General features: G+C 37.9%; 1 protein-coding gene across 14 annotated transcripts in view; it reads left to right on the top strand.

Annotated features, from left to right (window-relative positions):
• The window catches only part of RHOBTB1 (Rho related BTB domain containing 1), a 130246-nt gene that overhangs the window by 58177 nt on the left and 48624 nt on the right, over positions 1-23445 (top strand). For 7 of the 14 annotated variants that reach the window (XM_039478252.2, XM_039478254.2, XM_074382268.1 and 4 more), the window contains one exon: positions 966-1016. The exons of 3 other annotated variants lie outside the window; for them this stretch is intronic. The gene's annotated coding sequence lies outside the window, so the exon portion shown is untranslated. 4 more of the 14 variants (XM_074382269.1, XM_074382272.1, XM_074382273.1 and 1 more) reach the window with 3 other exon arrangements.

Below are 23445 nucleotides of genomic sequence, written 5' to 3'. Positions count from 1 at the left end.
AGCAGCAGATAGTAAATAGTCAATAGGCTGTGTTTGTTTAGTCTTAGCAAGCCTTAGACTTTTTAAAACATACTCTGATAAGTTTGTTTACAAACCCTTTTTAGAAATTTGGAACTACATTTCATTTCCAGTAACTTTGTAGACGCTTATGAGAGTCACTCGTTGCTAGAAAATAAACAGAAGCTCTTTTCTGTATAAATAATGTCTGCATATTGCTCCACAGGTGGAGTGAGCAGCAAATTATTATAGTAAACCTGGTTTCCTCTGAGATTCCTGGATCATATTTGGACATATTAATGGGAAAAAGGTTTAACAAGTTGATCCTAGTGCAGAAGGCTTTGGAAAATCATTAGGAAGCAAGACTATCATAATCAATATACTAATTTTGCCTACTACTACAGAAAAAATTCTGTTTTCCCAGAATTTGAAGGAAGCGTAGTTAAGTGCATAGGGCTGTGTAATCACACAGGTGGAAATAGAAACACATGTAACAGTTTGGGGTTATTGGCTCAATAATACAAATTTTAAGCTATAAAAATACAACAGGAAAAAGCAAAATTCTTTGGTCTTTTAATTGTGATTATATTGTCTAAAAATGCTGTTTTGAATAGGATGCCCACATCCGTGACTTCCGTATTTTCAAATGCCTTTAAGGATTTTCATTGTTATCTGTCAGTTTGGGGCTACATGTTTTTTGGGTTGTCTTTTTTTTTTTTTTTTGGTATCGTGCCCAAGTGCTCAAAAATATATTTTCACAAATGCAGCAAAATGTTAACCTAGCTATTTCAGGATGTATTTGACCCAAAGAAATGCCACTTTAACACTGGCACTTTGCAAAAGTAAAGCAGATTCTTCCCTTTTCCGGGGGGAAGAAAAGAAAACAACGTATGTTGAAAATTTTAGTGGCTCCCCATGTACTCGTGGCAGGCAGTAGAATTTATAAAGCATTTCTCTCTTTCATGTAGGTAAGTCCAGCAGTGAGCAGAGTGTTCATTTCTTCACTTCCAGCAAGCCAGGTCAGTGTCTTTGTGCAAACCAATGACTACAGGTCGGTGACATCCTGTGTCTAATTCTGAGCATGCATTTCAGAACAGGTTTCTTAATCATTTGTCTTTAAAATGTTGTCTTTGACTCTTTTATATACTCAGTTATGAATGCCACAAGTTCAATTATTGTTAAAATTATTGCTTTACTCTGTGAGTACAATGGTACAAATATGGGCCTCAAACCGGTTTGTCCTTTATACGACTTTTTATTTTTTCACTTTAGGCATCAGAATGGTGCCACAGTTGAGGATACTGGGGATCTGGATGCTTGATAATTGAGGTTTTATTTCTAATCTTAGCACTCTGGTGCTAGAAGAAACTTAGCACTCAATAATTGACTTATTGAGCATATATCAAGTTTCACGTAATGTGCTGCATTCTTTGTATTAATATTCTTATTCTGCTTCAGAAAGAAAAAAAAAAATCTCTGGGAGGTGAAACCATTGTCTTGAATCCCAAACTACAAGTGAGGACTTGGAAGTTTAGAAACATTAGATAATATGTTCAATTCTTCTATTAAATGGCCCAAATAGGATGTTTAAAAAAAGTTTTTGTCTTACCCTAAGACCTAAACTCTCTAGTTGAAAAATTGTTTTCCAGTAGAGAAACGGAAGACAGAGAAGGTTAAGCAACTTGCCTAAGGTAACTTGGTAATTACTAGCGCACATAATAACACTCAATGGCCCAGCTGTTACCAAATAATAAATTCTATTCTCTTCAGTAAAATAGTGAAATTATAAGTATCATGTGTACTTCCTGGCATGACACCATCAAAGATATAAGAAAGTTTTTATTGTGGGGTCTCTCGTCTTGAGGATTTTACAGAAGATTTAAAAGGCAAGATATTAAACATTCAGGTATACAACAATAGAGAATAAATCAAGATTATACTTGCCAGAAGGCTGAATTGGGGATCAATGGTACATTTATGAGAAGTTCAGCATTTTCCACTCTGTGGAATTACTTTGCAATTCCATATATATATGCATGAAAAAATAATTCCAAGCACATTTTTTTTGTCTGGATAGATGATTAATCGGTGAGAGTTTAGGAAAGGACAGAATGTAGGATTTCAACCCAACAGGGAGAGATTATGTAGTCATCCAGAACCGCTAAATCGCAGTACATCAAACTCAAAGATGTTATTGCTTCAAAGCATTGTAACCTAAAACCGTGAGCTGTTTGAATCTGCACAGCATCTTTGAGAAACCATAATCATTTGGCATGACATTTAAAAGTACTGGATTTTCCCTGGAACCTCATTTTATCTGAAAGGTACCACGTAGATGGATTTGGATATATAATAGATAATTCCTAACCAAAGTCCTGATAACAAACAAATATTAAGCAAGACTCTTTCCTTTTTTGCCTAAACTGACAACCTTCTCTCTCTTCTGTTTCCCCACTTCCCTTCTCTCCTCCTTCTTTTTATAGAGTAATTTGTAACAGTTGTTAATCCTTCTTTGTGAATTTTATATAAAGGGGCAATAAAAAATGAAATGGGGAACAAATTATTAAAGCAAACCTTATGATATCATCCTTTTTAATGTACTGATAACCCCCACTCAAGCTAATAGCTCTAAAATCTTAATTAGTGAAGATTTTTTAAAGCATTTAAAGGGATGTTATAAGCTTTCCAGTAACACGTCTGTCCTGTGTAAGTTGTTATATAGTGAATCATTGCAAAATAGGTCACATTCTGTAACAGCACTATTATTATTGGGAAGATCCCATTACAGGCCAAGACCCCATCAACTGACATATGATTAGTTGTGATAATGGTATATAATAAAAATATCAGTATAGCAATGATAAAACTATAATTAAAGCACTAAAATTATACTTTGAATCATATAATGTTATGAACAAAAGAGATCTAGGAATTAGCATGGTCTTGCTAATAATAATCATTTAGCAATGATTTGTTTTCTCTTTTGAACTTCATAAAGCTTTGGTTAGTATGCATAACTTACCTCTTTTAAAAAGGCTGGAAACATTTGAAATGTTGCCACTTTTTGCTAAGAAACATACCTGTAGAAAACAGAGAAATGTTTAAAACCTTTTCTTGGCCTTCCTTTTATAAAACAGGCCATTCAAAGTTCCCCTCTGGCTTCACGTATTAAGGCTGAAAGAGCACAGGTGATTTGAATGTGGTTCTTGTGTTTCTCTTCTCATCTCTGCCAGGCTTCCCACCAACATCACAGCACCAAAACAAAACTCGGAAAGGGAGGGAAAAATGAGTCTCAAAAAGTGAGTGTAGACAAGGGCAGGATGTGGGAGAGTGTGGGCAGCAGGACAGAGGAGAAGGAAAGGCAAAGCTTTTGGGGGAAGGGTCAAGAAGCAGTCACTCCAATGCATGGGATCTTTACAGATTAGTTATCTGTTAGCATCAGAATATTTTTATTTTTAGTTTGGAAACAAATGGACGCCACTTCCTTCCTTTTTTGGCTTCCTTTTGTTCCTTGTGCCCAAAAGGCAGAAATTGGAAAATTTGCAAAAAGACACAAAAAGTGATGTGTGAGTATGACTGCCCCTCTTCCCAGATGTCCCAGGACACTTCTGTCTTCGGATACTTCACATCAGCGTGTCTCTGATCAGGCTTTATCCACTAAGAAACAGATTAGCAAGTTTCACGGAGAAAGAGATGCCAATAGGTCTGGAAGAAAGCAATTACATGTCTCTACTCTGCACCTGAGTGTATTTATTGCATAGACACAGGTTAATGGCAAGTTCCCAGCATTAATGAGTTTATGATCTCAGGCTCCATCTCTCTGTGGAGAAATTTCTTTTGAATTGTTACCCAAACGTAGACCAAACCCCTAATGACCGCCGCGATAGCAATAAACTAGCATTTATACCCCTACTAGATGCTGGACGCTTAACTAAATTACCGCTAATATTCATTATCAATTCCAATTTTACAAAGGCAAGAAACAGAACTCAGAGATGTTAAGGAAATACTAGGAAACAGAGCTTGGATTTTCACCCAATGCTGTCTAAGAACTTGAAAATATATTTGCTCTTAACAAACTCCCCCCAAAAACACTTTAAAGCATTTCATTCCTTGTTAATTTTTGCAGATGTTGGAGTTTGGAGTTATTCTTCTGGGTTTGTTTTTACTTTCTAAGTTTTTATATTTAAATTTGAACTACACACATTTTTGCGTAGATAAGTTGGCTGACTCTTTAGGTCATTTTAAATGTATTTTGATGTCGTCACAATCTTAAACAGTTGAGTCAAAGAGAGTTGAATCATGGAGCCAGGAGTGTCCTTATTAAGGATACTTAGCCCAACCTCATGGGGATGGAAAACACTGGCACCTAGAGAAGCAACGTAACTTGACTACCCTCTTAGTTAGTAAGTGGCACAGCCTGAACTGGACCCAGGCTTCCAAGTCCCAGCCAGAGCCCAGTTCCATTACATAACACTGCCTGAAAAGTGCCAAATCTTCTAAATCTTCCAACATAGCCTGAAATACAACTAGCAAGTATGATACACATCTGAAACCCAAGGTACATCCAGAAATGGTGATAAGAGAATTCCAGTGGTGTAAAGATACAGTGGGTACTAGGAGAAATCTCACTTATCTTCAGTGGTGCTGAGATAAATAGTTTTTCTCTTGCTGAGAACGTAACACCCTTCTAAGCTGTCTTTGTTACATGAACCCTTCCAAGCTGTCTTTGTTAAGTGATCTGTTTGGTGCTTTTTCATTTTGACCAAACTCTGGCTTTTCATTAACTATGCAACTTAGGTGAAATATGACCTTATTTTCCTCAACTGTAAAATCAGGACAGTATCCCCTCCCCCAACTGAAGATGTGATAAAATCCTCATACATGTAAAGCACATAGTAGGTGCTCAATAAGGGTTAGCTCTCTTATCCTGCCTAGAGTATCTCGAAAGAAAGTATTTTAACATATTAGGGCAGTTGTATCATTTTGTCTCTGAATTTACTGGAGTCATTTGAATTCTGATATTGCAAGGAATGGCTATAGAAACTTTTTTTCTTGAATACAACAGGTCCAGTGGTCTCTCTACGTTCCAGTGGCCCAGTCTACATTACATTTGTTTTCTTCACACTCTAAGGTTGCCAAAGTTTACTTACACTGAATTACTTTATTGCCTTAGTTCCTGCTACAAACTAATACCAAGCTTCTCCTGCAGATTCGTGGCTCTCATTTTCTTCCAGACACTGTTCCTAAGTATCTAAGGTGTTTTCTACATAGAACTTTGCATCTCAAAGCAACTATTTCCAGCCATATAACTAAGAACTATTTCTGGAGAATATCATTGCCAGTAGAAAATTATTGCTTTCAATTTTGAAATGTGAGACTTTGCTACTTTCATTGCAATTCACTGTAGTATGGAGTGTTTGAGGTATGCTGCTCCTGGCTTTTCTTTTTGTCACGTGTTGCTGACTGATAGATTGATAGGAAAAGTGTAAACACTACAGCTTCCCCATTTCACCTGCAGCACTTGATAACTACCCTGGCCTAAATGATATCTCTGGGAAGCGTTTTGTGCGCTCCTCTCCCCAGCTGCCGCATTTTGTCATGTGACACTTGCTGCCTTGCCTTGGACTTTTAGAACCAAGTCCTTGGCCACACATCCAATTCATCACATATGTGGAGGAAAGCTACTGCTTTGATATACTTTTTTTTTGATACTTGAACCTGTTTTTCCTTTTTTAGTAATAATCCAAATGGCGTAGAATAGACTTTATTGTCCTGGTGGTGCAATTTCTCTTTTAGTATTTGGTAATTGCATATTGCAAGATGGATGTCCTTTTCTTCAGACTGAGAAGTAGCAATTACATGTCCTTCCCAGTGCTATGAAGTGGCTGAACTGGGGCTAGGTGCTTAGAAATCACCAGTTGCTATATTGTCCTTAACCTCATTACTAATCTCAAATTGATTATATAGATGTTTTTATTTTTACCAAGGAATTAATTGCTTTTAAAGCAGTGCTCAAACTTTCATGTACATACAGCAAGGATGAGCATCTTGTTAAAGATTCTGATTTAGGAATTCTGAATTGGGGCCTGAGATTATGCATTTCTAACAAGCTCCCCACTGATGCCAATGTTGCTGATCTGGGGACCACACTTTGAGTCATGAGGTTCTAAAGAATAGTTGTTATTACATCTGAAAGTCATGCTTACTAGGTCATAATTAGACCACCTTATTTTATTTGCTTGTTTCTTAAATGATAATAGAGAGCCATGGAATCTTAAACATAGGAGGGATGTAGATAGTTGTGACCTGGTAAATCATCCAGCTCGTCTGGAAAAAATAAAATGTATGTATGTACATACACAATTGACATAGATTTTAGTAACGTAAAGAATGTGTAGCACACAGTTTACAAATAATAATAAACTCCATAATACTTGTTATTATAAATTCCATATGGCCAGCTGAGTCTCACAGAATGCTTTTGTTGTTTTTTGCAGAACTCTGCTATCCATAGGCCAACCTATGTTGTAGTTGATTAAGGGATGCAGTTCCTATATACAGATATTTTCCTTTATTAGCATAATCATTAAGACAAAAGTGAAACAGCAAAGACATACATCAGAACTCTACTCATTCATCAGTGATATGAATGACTTCCTTCATATCATCCTGCTGAACGGGATGATAATGTTTAATATTAAAAGAATATTTTTCAAATGTACTATTCAGAGTGTAACACCTACACATATAGCACACTTTTAAGTTTAATACTTTAGTTTTTTAGATCTAGAACAATAAAGCAAGTGCTTTATTGTTGCTTGGTAGTAACAATAAATTGACTGGTAGTGGCTGCTGACTTCTGTGGTGTAAATACTCCCACCGTGTCTAATTTCAAGCTACTGATGTGGCTGAGAACAGAGTTAGGATGATGCAGTATCACATCATTATATTATGCTTTCGCCATATAGATAAAATTGGCATAAATAGCTTCAAAATATAGATAATAGTAAATAAAGAGAAATAACTAGAAATAATAATGCGTTTTGGATACTAATTATCTTTGTTTTTAGTATGATTTATTTAATTGTAAGTTTATATAATTTAATTTTTAATACTGGCACTAATGGGCTTGCAAAATTCCTACAAATTTAACAAATGGTTCTTGTGGGCTAGTGGGGCTGGCTTCTGCACACCACTGGATATAGATCATCTGGTATAGTGATTCCCAGCCCTGCTTTACACTGGAATACCTCAAAGAACTCACAGCCTACAATTTTAGTAGATCCAAGTTAGGGCCCAGGAATATGAACTAAAAACGTTTTTATTGAAGTCTATCTTGTATTTTAAAAACTAAACAAATTATAAGTATAGAACAAAAAATTTTCGTAAATTGAACACACTCACATAACCAGCATCTAAATACAAAAACAGAACATTACCACACCCAGAAGCCCTTCTTATGCCTCTATCCAGCCACTACCCAATCAATGTAACCCTTATCTTGACTTCTAATACCATAGATTAGTTTTGCCTGCTTTTGGACTTTATATAAATGAAATCATATCCTATGTACTCTTTTGTGCCTGGTTTCAATGTTATGTTTGTGAAATTCATCCATAACATTTGTAGCAGTAGTTCATTCATTTTTAGTAGTGTGTAATATTCCATTGTATAAATAGGCCTCGATTTATTAGTTTTTATCCATTCTACTATTGATGGGTTCTTTCCAGTTGTTGGCTGTTTTGCATAGTGCTGCCAAGAACATTCTTGTACAGATAGCAGTATGCAAAACAAAACAAATCCCCCAGTGAGCCGGGCGCAGTGGCTCAAGCCTGTAATCCCAGCACTTTGGAGGCAGAGGCGGGTGGATCACGAGGTCAAGAGATTGAGACTATCCTGGGCAACATGGTGAAACCCCCATCTCCACTAAAAATAAAAAAAAAATTAGCTGGGCATGGTGGCACATGCCTGTAATCCCAGCTACTCAGGAGGCTGAGGCAGAAGAATTGCCTGAACCCAGGAGGCGGAGGTTGTGGTGAGCCAAGATCGCGCCATTGCACTCCAGCCTGGGTAACAAGAGCGAAACTCCGTCTCAAAAAAAAAAAAAAAATTCCCCAGTGATTCTAATGAGCAGCCAATCTCAACTGCCTTCTCTACATTTTCCCCTCCTATTTCTCATACAGCATGCCCAAGGCCATTGATCCTTTCATGTGGATATACTTTTAATACCATAAGCCACAAAGCCCATGTGCTTCCATTCATTAGAATATGTTCTCCTGGCTCTTTACAATACAAGCTCACCAGCTTTCTCTTTCATCAAGATACCTGCATTTGCTTTCTCTAAATAGGGATGAGATTTGGCCTCACTTCAGTAAGCATGGGAGAATAATAGACAGTGGACATGGAGCCAAAGGCTAAATTTGGCAGCTGATCATTAAGGCTCCTGGAAAGAGGCTTCAAGTAAGAGAACTTGTTTCCCTTTGTGTGTATCAAACAAAAGTCAGCAACAAACCCTTAAAATCAGATTCTAATATTCTTTAAACTCTATGTATTTGAAGTAAACCAAGGACTCTATTCTGTCATGATTACTGAAATTTCTCAAAGTCTCGTGACTTGATCTGGAAAGATTAGAGAATGTTTCCCATGATCTTGTTCGTACACCTAGCATTCAGCTGGTGTGTCCTTGTTTCATTGTTCTAGGCTGAAGAGCTATGTAGTTTTTGTGGGTTGGCCTTTTGAGGTATTAGTCCATTCGATATAAGTAAAGGGAGCTGAATAACCAGGAAGTCCAAGATGATATGTTGATGAGTGGGATTTCTGCTCAGGATTGAAAAGAAGTTTCCAGGAGCAGCAAGACTGTTCCCTACCATATGAAAGTCACTTCACATAAAGTTCTTAAGGTATACAGAGAGAAGGTCAACAGTAGATATTAATTTCACATAATGAAGGAAGAATATTTTCTCACATGCAGAGGTATTTTATTCCCTGATTTTCCTACCTCCTTGACCTCTTTTTTGTAAACTTCTTTGTTTCACAAAAAACACATGTTCACTATATAAGAGATAGAATATATAGATAAGAAAAATGAAAAAATAAAATGAATTATTATCCTGTCCTATAAAATATGTTGACATTGGTATTTTAGCATATTTCTATCTCAATCTTTTTGTGTGTATTTAGGCACCTAATTTTTTTAAATTTTACTTTAAGTTCTGGGGTACATGTGCAGATCTTGTAGGATTGTTACATCGGTATACACATGCCATGGTAGTTTGCTCCCTCCATCTCCTCATCACCTACATTAGGTATTTCTCCTAATGTTATCCCTCTCTAATTTCCCCACCGCCTGCTATCCCTCCCCTAGCCCCCCACACCCCAGCAGACCCCAGCGTGTGATGTTCCCCTCCCTGTGTCCATGTGTTCTCTTTGTTCAACATCCACTTATGAGTGGAACATACGGTGTTTGGTTTTCTGCTCTTGTGTCAGTTTGCTGAGAAAGATGGTTTCCAGATTCATCTGAAAAGGACATGAACTCATTCTTTTTTATGGCTGCATAGTATTCCATGGTGTATATGTAGGCAGATAATTTTTAAGGAATGGTGTCATTCTGTAAATATTGTAATCGTTTTTAATTTAAAGATTTATCATGAACATCTTAATATAACAATAAATGTACTCCTATAACACATTTTTAATGGATACATATTCGTTTTTCTTTAACCCATCTCCTGTGTTTGGACTTCTAAAGTTATTTTCAATATTTTGTTTCCACAAATAATGATATGATGAACATTCTTTAAACAAAATCTTTTTCTATACATTTATTATTTTTCAGGAATAAAACCTTATAGTTGGATGAATGTTATGGCATTTTAAAATCTTTTGACTTAAAATTTCTAGTTGCGCTCCAGACTGGTATCATTTTCCACTTCCACAAACAGTGCTTCATCCTGATTTTTAAAATTGGACAATTTTTCATGTAATGATTTCTATTTAAAGTTGTAAGGTATAGGAACATGTCCTGAAAAATACTAGCTAGAAACCATTCATTGTTATTAGCCAATAACTTCAAATAAAATAAGAGATCTTAAGAAGTCCGGTTAATTTTCCACCAGGATTTTTGTATTTATGGTCTAACGTTGCTGTGAAAATCTAAAAAAAGTTTCTTTTTTTGCCTGAATTAAAGCAGAGCCTAGTCCTAACAAGCATATGATAGTCTCATAAATGATTACATACAGTCGCTTGATTGTCATTCTATCTGAAGATTTCACAGCAGGTGGTCATGCTGCTGCTTCAGAAGCTAACCTGGTGACATCTTTAGATAATGCTTTCAATGAGTAACTTGAAAGTGCTCCACTACAGAGTGCTGTGGAGACTTTTCTTTGTAAGCATGGGTTTTTAAACACCCATAGTCTACAGCCTTAATGTTAGCTTTCTCAGATAAGCACTTAGGACTTTGCCATTTCTAAAGACTTGACCAATATTTTGATTATTAATTCTTGACAAAGCTTCCCTATCCAGCCCTTAAGCCCCACCCACCTGAGGACAATGGAGCCTCCAAAATTAATGTGTAGCGTTTCTTCTTTCTTTCTTTCTCTCTTTCTTTTCTTTCTTTTTCTTTCCTTCCTTCCTTTCCTTCTTCCCTTCCTTCTCTTTCCTTCCCTTCCTTCCTTCTTTCTTTTCTTTCTTTCTTCTTTTCCTTTAAGAAAGCACTGAAGTATACCACATTGAGAAATGTATACAGATCACAAATGTACAGCTTGATGACTTTTTGCAAACTGAGCATACCTATGTAACTGGCATCTAGATCAAGAACCAGTACACCACCAGTGCCCTGCTTCTGGTGACCACCCCACTCCACCCTCAGTGTGTTTGAAACACCTCATATTTTAGGTCCAGGGCAAGTACTTCATTTACTGAATTCTATGTTTACCTGAACCATTACTTTATATGAGCTAGCTACTGTTAGCTTCCATCAAGATGTCTCTCTTGTCACTGAAAATGTGTAGAAGTCTGCCTTTCCAAGTAAAGATTACAACGTTAAATTTGGGCACTGAATGTGCATCAATATTTATGTGTTTGTGATTTTCAGGTACACAATACATACATGACATGCATACCAACAAATTAGGAACTACTTTCTTCTTAATGAACATAAAGCTGAATTATGCTATATTGCTCTGAGCTTAGAATATCTTTAACTACAATTGATTGCCACAGAATATTTCATGTACTCCATTTCCGATTTTTAAAAAATTGCTCATTTTAGTTACCATAAGTATTCCCTTTGAATGCTCAAGATTTAAAAGCCAAGAATTTTTCATCTTCTGTTGGAGATAGAATTGTATGTGTTTGTCCTGAATATCCACAGGTGTCTTTTTATATGGTTCAATTCTGTGTCTGATATTCAGAAAAACATCATTTTGATTCCTGTGGTTTTTTTTTTTTTTAATATGAGAGCTTGAGCCAGAGAAAGAAACAGGTTTAGCAGGATATCTGTGCTTTATATATACATATGGTTTTGAAAAACAATTTGTGTGTTATCAAAAATCATGTATTATTATTGAGTCGTATAAGTATACTCAGTAGAAGTAACAATCAAGGGTTATGCTTATATACCCATTAGTTTTTTAAAAAGTGAAAACATATCTTTCTCATTATAAAAGTAATATGTCTAAGAATATTATTCAGCCATAAAAAGTAATGGAGTACTGAAAGGCACTATAATATGGATAAAATTGAAAATACTACACTAAGTGAAGGAAGACAGACACAATAGGCCACATATTGCATAATTCCATTTATATGAAGTGTCCAGAATAGGAAAATCTGTAAAGACAGAAAGTAGATTCATGTTTGCCAGAGCTGGGGAGAAGGAGAATAGAGAATGATTGCTAGTGGGTACAAGATTTCTCTGGGGGATAATGAAAATATTCTGGAATTAGCAGCAATGGTTACACAACCTTGTGAATATCATAAACACCACTGAACTGTATACTTTAATAGAATGAGTTGTATAGCATGTGGATTTTATCTCACATTTTTTTAAAAAGTAAGACGTGCATTGTAGAAAATTTGGAATCTAAAGAAAAGTAGAAAATGGCAGGAATAAGTTACAGCCTTATTGTCCAGCAACAATTACTGCTGCTTTCTAGTGTATTTTCTTCCAGTTTGTTTTGTTTTTCATGTATTGTTGTTGCAGAGGGAAGACATGGATGTTGCTTCCTGTTACATGACAGAGATACAGTTATTAAATTTTAAATAGTCACATATTAAAACCAACCCAACCCCCTTGAAAGAGGGCAGGTCCCAAGAAAGATTTGTTTATTTGTCGGAGGGGAGTAAGGGATGGGAGTGCAAATGCGACAAGAAGAGAATGATGGCTAGCCCTGTAAGAAGGGATGATGAAGAAGAACCCGAAGGGAAAACATCCTAGGTCCCGAGAGGCAGAATGGCAGATTTGAGCAGTTGCCATGAAAGCGGGGACTCCAGAGGGAAACATTTCCAAGCTTAGGAAGTTCACTGTAAGATGCATAATAGGTTAGGTAAGCCACACCTCTTAGTTTATAAGCGGCTACATGGTTCACAGCTTTCTAAGAAAAGTCAGTTTCTGCTTCTTTCTCCTGTGTCACTGTGCTAAGACAGTGCTTCATGTGAGTGCATGAGGCCCAATTTTATTTGGGTTACACATACTTATTTACTGTTGTTTCAGTCAAATGCATTTCATATTAGTATTCCATGCTTTCCCCTCGATGTCAGCATTTCTCTGGATTATTGCAAACTCATAAACATGACTTCCATGACAATCTTAATAGGTAAGACTTACTGATGTTCTCTTGATGCCAAGTACAGAGATTAAGTATTTTACAAACATTATCTAGTATAATTTTCACAACAACCCATGGAAGGAGACAATTATCCCCAGTTTACAGATAAGAACATAGAGGCTCTGAAAGATGAAATTGCCTAAAATCACTTAGCAAGTGTTTTAATAATTCCCTCACTTGTCATAGGTTGTTTTCATTTTTTTCTTAAAGATGTGGTAAATATATTTGCTTTTAAAACATTTCCCAATTTATAAAATTATTGCCTTAGATGAATATATCAGAAAGTAGTTTCTAAATTTGCAAGGGTTGAGATTTTTTTGTTGTTCACGTTGTAGAGCTTTTCCTTTCAACTGTTTCCTTTATTTCTTTGTGGCTCGAGAATTTAATTGAAAACAATTTATGCTTTGGGGGATTTGGAGCCTTATGGTCAGCTTTTTAAATGTGCCAAGAACACTTGAAAGAAAACTTTTTATAGGTTTAAAAAATGTGGGATATTTGTTAATTTCACCTTAGTATTTGTTATTCAGATCCTGCATGTAGCTGTTTATTTTCACTTTCTTAATCTGACATTGATTTATTCTGATTTTTGTCCCATATATTTGTTATTGTTGTGAATCTCTCCTTATACTTTAAAAGGTTTATTCCTTTTATTATATGCCTTTTGGCCTATGAAGCTTCATGTTACTTCTATTATGAATTGGCCTTTTTAACCTTCTAGATCATCTTTGGCAGATAATTTTCCTATACAATTTTGTAACCAAATTCAAAATAACTATGCAGGATGATCTTACATTTTTTATTCGTTTTGATTTCCATAGCTTTTCAAAGCTTCAATGCTTTTTGTTTGTTTTTAGTATTCAATTTTCAATTATCTCTCAGTGTTTTGTCTAGTATCTTAGAGCAGTTTCCTTCAGGGAACTTAGGTTTTTGACCTAGTCTTTGATATTTAAAGCAGCTTTATGTTGCTTTCACATAATATTATTATGTCCCTTCTCTTTCAAGAATCTGTTTTTTTATTTTTAATTTTTAATTATTATGGATACATATTAGTTGTACATATTTTATGGGGTACATGTGATATTTTGCTACAAACATACGATGTGTAATAATCACATCAGGGTAATTGGGTGATATGATTTGGCTCTGTGTCCCCACCCAAATCTCATATCGAATTGTCATTCCTACTTGTTGAAGGAGAGGCCTGGTGGGAGGTGATTGAATCATGGGGGCAAACTTTCCCCTTGCTGTTCTCATGATGGTGTTCTCACAAAACCTGTTTATTTTAAAAGTGTGTAACACTTACCCCTTCTCTCTCTCTCTCCTGCCACCATGTGAAGACATGCTTGCTTCCCCTTCACCCTCCACCATGATTGTAAGTTTCCTGAGGCCTCCCCAGCCATGCTTCCTGTACTGCCTGTAGAACTGTGAGTCGGTTAAACCTCTTTCCTTTACAAATTACCCATTCTCAATTCTTTATAGCAATGTGAGAACAGACTAATACACTGGGTTATGTATAACCACAAGCATTTATAATTTTTTTATGTTAGAAACATTCCAATTCCCTCTTAGTTATTTTGAAACATACAATAAATTATTGTTAATTTACTGTAGGTGCCGTATTGTGCTACCAAACACTAGATCTTACTCCTTCTGTGTAACTGTTATTTTTATGCCCACTAACCATCCCCTTTCTGCCTCCCTCCCCACCAACCTTTCCAGCCTCTGGTAACCATCATTCTATTTTATTATCTATCTCCACAAGCTCAAATTATTTTTAGTTTCCACATATGAGTGAGAACATGAAATATTTATCTTTTTGTGGCTGGTTTATTTCATTTAACATAACATCCTCCAGTTCCATCCATGTTGTTTCAAACAACAGGATTTACTGCAGCCTCTGTCTTCCAGGTTCGGGCGATTCTCCTTCCTCAGTCTCCCATATAGCTGGAATTACATGTGTCACCATGCCTGGCTAATTTTTGTAATTTTTTTGGTAGAGATGAGGGATGGGGTTTCACCACGTTGGTCCAGCTGATCTTGAGCTCCTGACCTCTAGTGATCTGCCCACTTCAGCCCCACAAAGTGCTGGGATTACAGGCATGAGCCACCACACCCAGCCATGTCCTGACCATTTATTTGATGGGAGACTTTTTATTACTGCTTCTTCTATCTTGTTACTTGTTAGTGGCCTATTCAGGTTTTGTATTTCTTCATGACTCAATCTTGGTAGGTTGCATGTGTCTAGGAATTTGTCCGTTTCTACTGGGTTTTACAGTTCATTGGCATATAGTTATACATAATGCTCTCTAATGATTCTTTGAATTTCTGCAGTATCAGTTGTAACATCTCTTTTTTTATATCTGATTTTATTTATTTGGATCTTTTTTTTTTCTTAGTCTGGCTAAAGGTCTATTTTATTTATCTTTTCAAAAAATCAACTTTTCCTTTTGTTAATCTTTTCTATTTTTATCTCAATTTCATTTTATTTCTGCTCTGATCTTTATGAATTCTTCTACTAATTTTAGGTTTAGTTTGCTCTTACTTTTCTAGTTCTTCAAGATATATTATAAGGTTGTTTATTTGAGGCTTTTCTACTTTTTTGATGTAGGCATTTATTGCAATAAACTTTCCTCTGAGTACTGTTTGTGCAGTATCCCATAGGTTTTAGAATGTTGTGTATGCAATTTCATTTATTTCAATAAGTTTTTTAATTTCCTTTTTAATTTTTTGATTGACTCAATGGTCATTCGGGAGCATATTAGTTTTTCTTGCATTGCTATAAAGAAATATCTGAGACTGGGTAGTTTATAAAGAAAAGAGCTTTAATTGGCTCATGGTTTGGCAGTCTTTACATGAAGCATTTGGTGCTGGCATCTCCTCAGCTTCTAGGGAGGCCTCAGGAAGTTTATAATCATGGTGGAAGGTGAGAGGAGAGCAGGAATGCCACATGGCCAGAGCAGGAGCAAGAGAGAGTATGGGGTGAGGGAGGAGCCACACACTTTTAAATGACCAGATCTTGTTTGAACTCAGAGCAATAGTTCACTTATCACCAGGAAGATGGTTCAAGCCATTCATGAGTGATCTACGCCCATAATCTAAACACTTCCCACCAAGCCTCAACTCACATTGGGAATTACAATTTAACATGAGATTGGGTCAGGAACAAATACCCAAACTGCATCAAAGAGCATACTTTCCATATGTTCATATAGTTTCCAAAGTTTCTCTTGTTATTGATTTCTGGTTTTATCCCATTATGGTCAGAAAAGATACTGAATATGATTTTTTAAAAATTTTTTGAGACTTGTTTTGTGGCCTAACATATGGCCTACCCTTGGTAATGTTTTATGTGCAACTGTTAAAATGTTCTGTAAATGTCTGTTAGGTCCATTTGGTCTATAGTACAGATTAAGTCTGATGTTTCTTTCTTGATATTCTGTCTAGATGGTCTTTCCAATGCTGAAAATGGGGTATTGAAGTCCCTGGCTGTTACTATATCAGGGTCTCTCTCTCTTTAGCTCTAATAATATTTGCTTTATATATCTGGGTACTCCAGTGTTATGTACATATATATTAACAATGGCTATATCCTCTTGCTTAGTTGACCCCTTTATCATTATATAATGACTTTCTTTGTCTCTTTTTACAGTCTTTATCTTGAAATCTATTTTATCTGAGATAGATATAAGTAATTCTGCTCTTTTTTGTAGGTGGGGGTCTATTTGCATGGATACCTTTTTCCATCTTTAAGGCTTTGTATGTGTTTTAAAAATCATCTTCAAATAATGTCTTGGTGAAATTTGTAGTCATTCATATCATTATTTATGGAGAGGGTTTGTGTCCATTTAGAAGATATTTTGATAAGATTTAATGGGATTCTTATACAATTTGTTTGTCATTGATATGTAAACATTTTACTGAAAAAAATACGTAGCTTTGGAGTCTTCCTTTGTTTTTCTCCTCCTTCTCCTTCTCCTCCTTGATTTTCCCTGCTCCTTCCTCTTTTGTGTAATGGGAACATTTTGTTCTTTTAAATCACACTTTGCTCCTTAGCTCTTCAGGAACACATACTATATTAGTCTGTTTTCACACAGCTGATAAAGACATATCCAAGACTGGATAATTCGTAGAGAAAAAGAGATTTAAAGGACTCACGTTCCACATGACTGAGGAGGCCTCACTATCATGGTTGAAGGCGAAAGGCAGACAAGAAACAAAATGAGATCCAAGTGAAAGCAGAAACCCCTTATAAACTCATGAGATCTCGTGAGACTTACTCACTATCCCGAGAGCAGTGTGGGGTAAGCGGCCCACGATCCAATGATCTCCCGCTGGGTCCCTCCGACAGTACGTGGGAATGAGTGGAGCTACAACTCAAGATGAGATTTGGGTGGAAACACAACCAAACCATATCAAATAATATTCAGGAGATTGCATTTTGACCATCTCTTTATTATCTTCCGTCAATCATCGGTAAAGACAGAGAAAGATTGTCTTTACTTCTGTGTTTAGAGAGAACTTCTTGTGCTTGACCTGTAGCTCACTAATTAATTTTTACTACATTTTCAAGTCTACTGTGTACTGTTGCCAGTACGGCTTTCAATTTAGTGACCTTGTATTTCATTTATACATGGTCTTTCTTTATCTTGTCCTATTACCCACTTGTAATTTCATCTGCTATTAGTTTATAAATGTACATTATCTTCGTTTACGTGATTAAGCACATGAATCAGATTTTTAAAGTTTTTCTTCTGCCATTTTATATAGCATGTTCGTTTAAGTGGAGCACCTTTCTTCTGTACCTTTAGGTAATTGCTTGTATGTGTCTATGCTTCAATGTTTTTAATAGATCATATATTGAATGGTCTCTGTTTACACTATCCATGCATAAAAGGGTTCACAAAGGCCAAGAACTGAAGTATATTCCAAATGCTTGGATAACCATAGGCTCTGTCAAAGATGAAGGTAGGGCTCTATGATAGCATTCGAGGAAATCACCCAGTTTCAGAGTGGACAAGCAAAGCTACTTGGTATGATATGAGTTGAGAGAAACTTTGAGGGTGAATTAAGGACAACCGTAAGGAATGCGACCATGGAAGTTACACTAATGTTCATTCTTAAAAGGCAGCACCCCCTCACCTGACTCCCTCTTGCATTAACCCTACAAGATCAATCAGTTCTGTCATAGGTTCAACACTGAAAGGGCCTGGCGGAGTGGGCTGGAGGAAGCAAAAACTGAACAGAGAGTCTTTTCCATGCTTTGTTCTCTGTACCTCGTCCATTCTCAGCAAGGGACAGGCAGCAGGGTTACTCTGTGCTGACAGCAGCAGGCTGGTCTCCTCTTGGGGCCGCTGGGAAACCCACCTTTTCCACCCTTCTTTTTTCCCCTTGTCCCAAGTCAGGCTGGCTCTCACTACTCCAGGTGATGGGCATCTGTGGCGAAGAACGTCAGCTTACTTCCTGGGCCAGTTCTTTTCCTTGTGGACGTGGCAGTCTGCTGGTCATCGGTGACTTTCTCACTTGGCTCCACAGAAATGAATCTGGCAGAAATCCTTCCATTTTCTGGTATGTGGTTGCTTTTTACCCCTAGCTTCTGGTAGTGTTATAGAGTCTGCTATCTGCACAGACTAAGGCTACTTCCAGTGAGATGATGGTAGGGGAGGGTTCAAGGCACCAGTGCCTTCGTCGCCATCTTGCCTGGAAGTCCAGCTAATTGCATTTTGTGATGTGGCTCTTTGGGGCATAGACTGAACTCCTTTATTCAAGACCCGCTTTCATATTAGTTTAAGTCGTTATCCATATGGAGTGGATACATTTGCCTCCTTTTCCCTTTCTTTTCCAGCCAAGTGGTGACTCACCAAAAAGAGTTGAGAATTCCTTGAATTAGGATGTGTAAGTCTAAAAGTTGATGAGAACTTTATGAGACCCTTATATGTAAATATTACTAAGATTTATACATTGTCTCTAGAAACTAGAACAACAACAAAAAAATGAGCAGTCATTTGTTTTTCTAGATGCAATCCAATCCTAAATCTTAGGAGAATTTGATAAGCCCTTCCTGCCTGCACATATTGGGGCTCTCCTCCCCACCACCACCTTCCCCTTTGGCGGAAGGGTGTAGTCCTTGGTCTCTGGTGGTTCCCATGGTTACTGATGCACCTCCTGCTAGGGAGCAATGTTTGGTGCAATGCCATCTGTCAAATGCTGCTCTTGTGATGGGCCACACAGATGTCCCTCAAGGTGTTCCTCTCACTAACTGCAGGCTTAGCCACACACTGCTGCTTTCAAGGTCACGGGGCTTAATGATCAGTCACCAGAGATAGCCACATGCAAGTTCTCTGCTAGCCCCAGGTGGAAGGTTTTCTAAGAAAGGTGGAATGGCTGTATTTTTATATTCAATTCAGCAAACATTTTTTGAAAGCTGCCTATGGGCCAGGCACTGTGACAAAATTTGAGGATTTAAAGATGAATAACAATTTCTGTTGCCAAAAATTTATAATCTCAGTGGGGTAGAAGTGGAATGCCTATAAACATAATAATCAACATTACAAATCAGAATTTGATAAACCCCCTTGGAGACAGTGAAAAGGATGTTTGAAGTGTGTCTTCTTCCAAAATGTAACTTGAATCTGTACTTGGCAACATCTGTGCTGTTCCTGCCCTGTCAGAGGAACCATCCTTTCTCTCCTGGAGAACTCAGGGTTTCCTCACCGTTCTTTCTGCCACTGCACTCCCGCCCCCAAGACATGTTCTCTGTACATACAGCAGTGTCAGTGATATTGGTGATTCCTTTAAAAAGCAAATCAGGGCTGGGCACAGTGGCTTACGCCTGTAATCCCAACATTTTTGGGGGTTGAGGCAGGAGGATCACCTGAGGTCAGGAGTTCAAGACCAGCCTGGCCAACATGGTGAAACTCCATATCTACAAAAATACAAAAATTATCCAGGCATGATGGTGGGTGCCTGTAATCCCAGCCAGTCAGGAGGCTGCGGCAGGAGAATCACTTGAACCCGGGAGGCAGAGATTGCAGAGAGCTATCGCACGATTACACTCCAGCCTGGGTGACAGAGCAAGACTCTCTCAAAAACAAACAAACAAAAAAAGCAAATCAGGCCTGTAATTCCAGCACTTTGGGAGGCCAAGATGGGAGGATTGCTCGCGCTCAGGAGTTCAAGACCATCCTGGATAACATACTAAGACCCCCACCTCTACAAAAATTACAAAAAGTTAGCCGGGCATAGTGGTGCATATCTGTAGTCCCAGCTACTCAGGGGGCTGAAGTGAGAAGATGGCTTGAACCCGGGAGGCGGAGGTGGCGGTTTCAGTGAACTGAGGTTGTGTCACTGCACTCCAGCCTGGGTGACAGAGCAAGCCTTGACTCAAAAACAAAAAGCAAAAAAACTTAAAAAAAAAAAAAAAAAGCAAATCAGAACCTATTACACTTCTGCTTAAACACTTCAGTGGCTTCATTTAGAGTAAGATCCCAACTCCTGACTGTGGCCTGAAAGTCCGAGTATGATCTACCCCCACCTACCTTTCTAGCCTTCCCGCTTCCCCACTTCCTCTTCCTCAGGCTCTCCAGGCCTGTTTCTGCTCCCATCTCTTGACTGGCCCCTTCTCATTCTCCAGATGGCAGGAGTGGGGCCTCTTCACACTGGTCACCCAGTGTGCCCTCTAGGCTTCCCATCCATTATTTTTTCTCAGCATCCTTTGGTTTTTATCCAAGGAACCCCTCAAATTTGTGAGGATGTATTTGTCTACCTGTTTAGTTGTCTCTTTCCACCCGACTGTCAATCACCCCTGGCTTGCTTTTCACTGTATTCTTATAGGCGTGGTGCTCAGCGTATAATTTTTAAACTAAGACTGCCTTAGTCCCACAGGCGGAGAACAATTTCAGCAGATGAGTTAAGGGCCTGAAAAAAGGGCATTTGAGCAGAAATAATGACATAGGAAAAATGGCAAAGGAGAGGCTCCCTGGTGTCTTCGTAGAAGAAAGTAGACCCGTGTGTCTGAACTTGGCACACAGTTCACTTATGGTGGTTTTGAAATCTGCCCTGGAATTTTCATGCATCTTTTAAATTTTTGATTTATTTTTTCAAAAAATAAATTAAGTTTTTTCTTTCTCTTTTTTTTTTTTTTCTTCCAATGAGGGCAATGTTTATTAAGAACAGTACATAAGGTAGAAAAGAAGGTTAGTTTCTAATCTTGGTTCACCTCTCTCACTGACCTTGAGTTTTAAAAGCATAGAGAGCATTGTCTTGCGTGGGTCTCCACTGTCACAGGGCCCTGGTGAGAATCGTGAGCAGATGTAGTAAAAAGTGCTTCTTTCCTATCAGCAGGTGGTTCCTGTGGTATTTGTACCCATAGACTTCTATGCAGCATCATTTCTGTTACTTAATCTTTTCTTTTTTTAATCAAAACAATCCATTGAAAAAATAATGTTGATTTCAACAATGAATTCTGTTGACTTCAATGGTGGAAGGCAGTGTTATCCTGGAGATGTAATTCTGTGAAGTTTTGATTCAGAGAAGTCCAACCCAGCCCTTGCATCTCTTTCCTGGCTCTGGATCCATTCTTTATTCCAGCTGAGATGTTTATTTTATGTATGAAACAGCTCCCACCTACCTACAACTGCTGATTAAAAGCTCAGGATAATGAAATCTGCACAGTCGAAACTTGGCTGTTAGCTATAGTTATTATGCGACTCAGCATTTACCTTTTGTTCCTGTCAATAATATAAAATTCTCAGTTTTTCTTTCGGAGCTAACTCTTCAAATACACTAAAATTTGATGCACTGGTCTTTTTTAATGGCTGAACTAAATTATTTCTTAAAGTTCAGGTTATATGCTTTTGGAAGGAATAAGAAAATGGAGTGTCTGTGCGATAGCATCATTCAGACTGTCTGTGAACAGCTAAATGGAGCTAAAAGGACAAAAGTCCCTCCATGGGCCTTCAATTTTTGTCTCTAAGCAGACTGCTCACGACGCCCTGATAAAAATAGCAAACATAACAAGAGACACAGCGTTAAGTGATAAGATGCAGCATATCCCAATGGTGGGATGATTCGCAGCAATTAGGAGACCCCTAATGGTGTTTCTTAGACAAATGATAGCTCTCTTCCTGCCCACTCGCCTAATTTCTGAATTTCTAATGTTAGAGGAGTCTTGCACTCTTGCCTGAAATCAATTAGTGGCTCTACACTGAAGCACGCCTGTCCAAACCAACAAATACATCATCCACAGTGCCCTGAGTTATTAAGTTATGGGGGCAGAATGCTAAAGGTCTTCTAGGTATCATGTGAGTGAGGGAGTGGGCATGCACAGAACTTCCTGGAAATCTGTTTCATAAGAGATGGACAGAACACCATGAAGATCATCAATGCAAAGACTGAAGGTTGGGTTGGGGTACCACCAAAGGAAGGGGAATGATTTGAAGAGGAGGCCAGGGCAACTAAGGTCACATGTGGCTCCGTTCCTATGTTTCCGATGGGTGGCCCTCAGAGAGAGTCACCATTAAATTAGGGGACTTTGGGACCAGAGGGATAGTCAAGAAAGGCTTTGCAGAAAAGGGGTGTTGTATATGCATATATTCCCAGCACTTTAGCAAATAGCTATGCCCCACAAACACTCGATGATTCATTAAGTGTATGAAATGGGCACTTTGAAGGTATAACCACACACACACACATTCACAAGCTACCATTCCATGATTTGCTAATATAGGGGAAAAAATGTATGTAGGGATGTGTGTACATTTGTTTGTGTTTGTAATTGCTTCTTCTAGGACAGTTTATTGATACAGAGAAAAAAACTAAATTAGTTTAAGAGGAGGAGGGGTAGTTAGGAAAGCTTTCCAGAGGAGGTGATGTCTGAGTAAGGTTTTAAGGAATGACTAGACTTTGCAAGACAGACAAGGAATAGAGGAGGGTTGGCAAGAGGGAATGATGTGTGTATTGGTGCTGAGATAATGCTACTATGAATGTCTGCATCCTCCCCCAATTCATATGCTGAAGCCCTAAACCCCAATGTGATGGTAATAGGAGGTGGGGTGTTGGGGAGGTAATTAGATTTGGATAAAGCCATGAGGGTGGAGCCCCATGATGAGATCAGTGCCCTTTTAAGAAGAGGAAGAAACACCAGAGCTTTCTGTCTCGCCTGTCATGTGAGGAAACCATAAGAAGGCAGTTGCCTGTAAGCCAGGAAGAGAGCCATCACCAGAACCCAGAACCCAGAACCCAGCCACACCAGCACCCAGCCACACCAGCACCCTGGTCTGTGACTTCCAGCCTCCAGAACTGTGAGAAATAAATTTCTGTTGGCTAAGCCACCTAGTCTGTGGTATTTTGTTATGGTAGCTGAAGCTAGCTATGGAGGGGTAGTTAGGAAGGTTTTTTTATGGTAGAGATGCCATAGTAGCATATTGGAATAAGGTTTTAAAGAATGCATAGAATTTACCAGGCAGAAAAGGAGTGGAGGAGAGTTGGCAAGAAGGAAAGTTGTATATAAAGGTAACAAACAACATTGAGATTTCGAGAAAGCCATTTTGTGTGGCTAAAGTGTGCTATGTTAGTTTCCTATTACTGCTGTAACAAATTATCAAAAACTTAGTAGTATAAA

Source organism: Saimiri boliviensis, chromosome 12 (genome assembly GCF_048565385.1).
Source record: "Saimiri boliviensis isolate mSaiBol1 chromosome 12, mSaiBol1.pri, whole genome shotgun sequence".
In the NCBI taxonomy this organism is placed as follows: domain Eukaryota; kingdom Metazoa; phylum Chordata; class Mammalia; order Primates; family Cebidae; genus Saimiri; species Saimiri boliviensis.
The sequence above is the reverse complement of the archived record's forward strand: the minus strand, read 5'-3'. Positions and strand labels throughout refer to the sequence as shown.